The sequence below is a fragment of the Vigna angularis genome, chromosome 6, assembly GCF_016808095.1.
Source record: "Vigna angularis cultivar LongXiaoDou No.4 chromosome 6, ASM1680809v1, whole genome shotgun sequence".
Lineage (NCBI taxonomy): Eukaryota > Viridiplantae > Streptophyta > Magnoliopsida > Fabales > Fabaceae > Vigna > Vigna angularis.
The window spans coordinates 22,447,191-22,452,587 of record NC_068975.1 but is presented as its reverse complement, the minus strand read 5'-3'; the positions used below and the strand labels follow the sequence as shown (position 1 = coordinate 22,452,587).

The window sequence follows — 5,397 nt, the reverse complement described above, 5'->3', positions numbered from 1 at the left end:
GTATATATAGGGTTTCGGTAAGAACAAGAAAGTTAACAAGAAAAAATTAAAGTCCCTAACAGAAAACAAAAAACCCTAATCTTAAATAACTCTAAAAGACAAAATAATGCTCTTAGGAGCATTAACTACAATAACACAAACATTAATAGAGATGGTTTGCAACATTCATTCTTGTGGACGACACTACGACATTGAGCGATGTTGCCGATGGTGACTTTGGACAATCGAGGGAGGTACGACGATGATGAGGGACCTGATACGATGAACTAGAAACAGTTAGGGTTTCTTTACTACAACACAAAGAATGAAGGAAGAAGCAAGGCTTTCTTTGCTACAACAGAAATAACTCTTGATTTTCATCTTAAATATTTAATTATTTTTAAATCTGTATGTAAAATTAGTAGATATATTCTTTTCTACTTACATACGGATCTTGTATCACTATCTAAACATCCTGTCCTTCGAAAATTTTCTCACCCAAACACACCAAATATGCATACAGATTTTACATACGAAAAATTAGTAGGAAACGTTTTCTTGTTACCCACAAAAAAATTCATATGTAATCACTTTCAAAAATTTGTAGGTAAAATTCGTATGTAAATATCGGTAGGTAACTCACATTTTTCTTGTAGATAAAAATCACTTTTATGTAATTTTCTATATTCTCTTTACTCTTTCTTACTATGTTTCTCTTATGCTTTGTTCACTTGAATGGATTTAGGGAGAGTGATTGAGGGGATTTGAAGGTAAATTTTTTGTTGTTTATTTGAGTGGATTTCGAGGTATGTGAGAGTGGATTTCGAAGTAAAGTTTGTGAGAATTAGTGAAAGATTTGATTGATATCACAGATTTAAAAAAATTACTTCCAAATTCACTCTCTTTTGCCTCTAAATCTACTCAAATAAACAAAAAAAAAATTTACCTTCAAATCCTCTCAAATCTCTTCAATAACTTTCCCCCAAATCCATTCAAGTAAACAAAGCCTTAGAGATGACAATGAGGCGAGACGATGATGAGTTTTGTAATTCCATACCCATCTCCAAAGAAAAAAAGAAGTATCCTCATCCTCGTACCCAAACCTAACGGGTATCAAAATTTTGTCTCATATTCATCTCTATCGGATAACAGGCATATACTCGTACTCATACCTCGCTTTCTTACTATTTTAATATCAATTAATTAGTTTTTTATAAAATAATAAAAATTACGACAAAGAAAACATAATATTATCAGATATTCAATATAAAAAGGGTATTCTTATTTATTTAATATCAAATATTTAGTAAAAAATTATAATTGTATACATTTTAGATTAGAGTAAAAAAATATTTATTAAATTTGCAAAGTGAAACCTAGTTGATAAAATTTAAAAATATTTGTAAAAAATATAAAAGAAAAACAAATATTCAAATTTAAAAATATATTCAATGTCTCTCTACTTATATTTTTTAAATTCTAATAAAATATTGTTTTTTACATTAATAAATATTATAATATACCACTTGATCAAAATCACATAAAACAATTTAAACTAACAGTAAGTGAAATTTAACATAGATTTTTCATCACTTGAACTTCAATATATGTTGGAGGATGATAAAAAAAAATTCATTGTAGTTACATTAAATTATTGTATTATAGAAAATAAAATTTATTTTTATAATTATAGTGATAAAATTAAATTAAACTTATGATAATAAGTTAGAAAATAAAGATAATTACATAAAAAAAATATTAAAATAGTATTTTACATGATAAAAATAAAAAAGTAAAAATATTAAAAAATATAAAATGTGTATCTTTGAAACAATTTGATTGACCATTGAATTAAATCACACGAAAAAACAAATATATAATTAAGAATACGATAAATGAACAATAAATTAGAAATCTAAGAAAACTTTGTCGAACGCTTGAGAGATAACGAAAATTATTTCATCAAAACAAAAATAGTTCTTCAAATAAAAGAAAAATTAATAATAAGAGAATAAAGATGATAACTTTTTTATATTACCTAGTAAATGAAAGGTTTAGGTTATCAAACACTTCAATTGAAAATTAAACATTCTAATGTGAAAAAATACACAATAAATAAAAACATTAAAAAAGGAGTAAAAATATTCAATGAGACATAAAAATATTTAATTGACATATATCATTTGAATATAATTGTACTAAGATTGTGATAAAGGAAAATTATCTTGAAGATGAGAATGAATCTCATGATAAGCCAAACAATTAGAAGAAAGAAAAAATAGAAAGTATATATATATATATATATATATATATATATATATATATATATATATATATATATATATATATATATATATATATATATATATATATATATATATATATATATATATATATATATATATATATATATATATATATATATATATATATATATATATATATATATATATATATATATATATATATATATATATATATATATATATATATATATATATATATATATATATATATATATATATATATATATATATATGAAAGATATGTACACCTCAAGTTTCTAAATTATGGTTCTATTTAAAAAATATACCTAAAACGATCTAATATCATCCCATGACTTAGAAATGCTACATCATCTTTTAGAGGAAAATTCAAAACTTATTTCTTAAAATACTAACACTAATAAGGTGATCATTACAAGAAAAACACAAACACAAAACAAACCAACAAAGAAAGAAAGGGTAAACTAATATAAAAAAAAAATTATTATATATAAATTAACATGTAGTATTGACAGACTAAGTAATACAAACCACATCAATAATGACTCTTCTAGGCTAAATCATTTGGATAAAATGCATGGACAACTTGGAAATCACACACTTGTGATTGACAATCTTCCACTTGATAATGTTAATCTTTTTTGTCATAAAAACTACAATTTTCATTGGACAAGGACCTCATGCTAATCTCACCACTCATCCATCATTCTTTATATGAGTATGAATGATTAGTAGAGTTCCAAGATAACTTCTATTATGTGTCCCTACTTCAATGCATACCTTAAGAAACACACCGTTCACAAAAACTTTCCCCCTTAAAAATGCATTCATTCTTTCAATTCACAACTTGACATATTTCAGACATTCATAACATCTATACACATGTATACCTCAAACTAAACCATTATGAAGTTTATAAAACATATTGAAAGGCATCCAACTACTTCCCTGCACCACTCGTTGTCACCTAACACAACTCAAATAAAGAAGTACATGGAAGAGTAGTGCTCAATACCAACTAAGTGGACACCAACTAACTGGCGTCCAATGCTAGTCTAGGTGCCTAGTTAGCCTAGTTGTCACCCAACGAGAAAACCCCTAGAGCTCACATGATTTAATTTGATTTGTTGGCATCCGCCAGTATTGATTGACACTAGTGCACTAAGTCAGTGAGCTCTTTGACTTTGGTGTCCCAACGAGAATAACCCTTGCCCAGTGACAAACCACTACCAAGAAGCCATTGTCTTAGTGGCACTCAATGCCATCTCAGTTCCTAGAAAATCCCCTTTGAGTTTGATTTGTGTAATTTGACATTGTTTGAGATAATTCACATAATCAAAGACTTCAAAGGTAATTAAATTTGTGGTTCTTAGCTTAACCAATATCAAATTACCTAAATCAAATCTCACAAAGGAAATTTCCAACAAAATCAATTCACAACTTTCCTTCATATCACAATTTAATACATAGAAACAAGAATTTCACAGTTCAATTATATCATACATGATTTATCACAATATAACAAATCCGAGAGAAACTAAAACTTAGTACAAGCCCAACCAAGCAAAAAATCTAACTTAGGATTTCACAACTCTCAATTCTATCATACATGATTTATCATAATATCATAAAGCAACAACAAGTAAAACTCAGTACAAACCCCACCAAGCAGAAATTCTAACTCAAGATTTCACAATTCTCAACTTAAATCAACAATAATCACAAATCAAGCATATCATCAAAGTAAAGATTTAGCTTCCCTCATCTTTAAAAGATAGCCCATACAACTCTCTAAGAATACCAAAACTCCTCTAACTAATACGAATGAAGAAACTAACTGGTCACAATTCTCAACTTAAATCAACAATAATCACAAATCAAGCATATCATCAAAGTAAAGATTTAGCTTCCCTCATCTTTAAAAGATAGCCCATACAACTCTAAGAATACCAAAACTCCTCTAACTAATATGAATGAAGAAACTAATTGATCCAAATTGAAGAGCTTGCTGCGATGATCATTTTAGCAATCTCAGATATTCAAACAAAAAGAATCAAACAATTTTAGAAAAGTGATTTCTAAAAAAATTAATATTTTAAAATAATAAAACTCTTTTATACTAAATATTTTTCATATTAAAATAATAAAATCTTATTATTTTTAACCTCCTTTCAATTTTAAAATATAATTTTCTAAGTCTTTAATCTATTGTTACTTTCAATTCACGTAAAAATTATTAAATTATTGAAATATTATATTATATATGTTTCTTTTACTTTACATAATATTTTAAGAAGAAAAAATTGCATGAGGAAATTATTCCATGCCGGAATTTCAGAATAACATAAGACATAATAAAAGAAAAACAAAATCTGAAAATGAAGATAAATAAGGGAATTTTTAAGTAGTCAAAAAAAGAAGTTATAAAGAATCAATTAAATTTAAAAATATCATTTAAAAGATAAAATTAATAGTTAAAAGATACAATTAATAACAATTATTTTAATTTAGAAAACTAGTTTTTTTATTTACATTGAAAAATCTTTTTTATATAATGATATAGATATTTTGATTGTTCAAAAATTTATTTCAAGATTTTGGAATGTTATTGATGAAGAAAGATGCACGATCTTATTTGTTCTCTGATATAAATTCCAGAAGAAGGCATGCAATTGATACATCTTTATTTGAACCATGAAACCTCAACTTTATTTCATTATCATTAATTCATGATCTAACATTTCATTTCCATTACAACCGCAAAGGCAACATCCATTTAGGCAATACTTTTTGCAACCAGGCCGAAAGCATTGTAAACTTTTGCAATCACTTGCACTCACGGATTTGCACTTGTATTGACAAGCATTCACACAACCTGCAAAATTTCTTTATCCTTGTCAAAACTTTCATCATAAAAAATGGTGTTTTATGAGACCACGTACTCATTTCACAAAACTTACACTCTATGCAACCTAATACAGATAACATAATTGTATACAAACAAAGAAAACCAAAGAGGAAATACCTGTTTCAAGTGCTATGAGAAACAAAACCATCAAACAATGAAACAACAGTGAAGCTTTTGCCATTTTGTGTATGTCTCTGTTGAAAAGTGATTTTTTTTTATATTCAA

General features: G+C 26.2%; 1 long non-coding RNA gene across 1 annotated transcript; it reads right to left on the bottom strand.

The window, feature by feature from the left end:
* Positions 1 to 4,912: 4,912 nt before the first annotated feature.
* LOC108342733 (uncharacterized) lies at positions 4,913 to 5,397 on the bottom strand. The gene is made up of 2 exons (XR_001833421.1): positions 5,290 to 5,397; positions 4,913 to 5,139 (listed from the first exon to the last, which is right to left on the bottom strand). It is a non-coding gene; the product is annotated as an uncharacterized LOC108342733 (long non-coding RNA).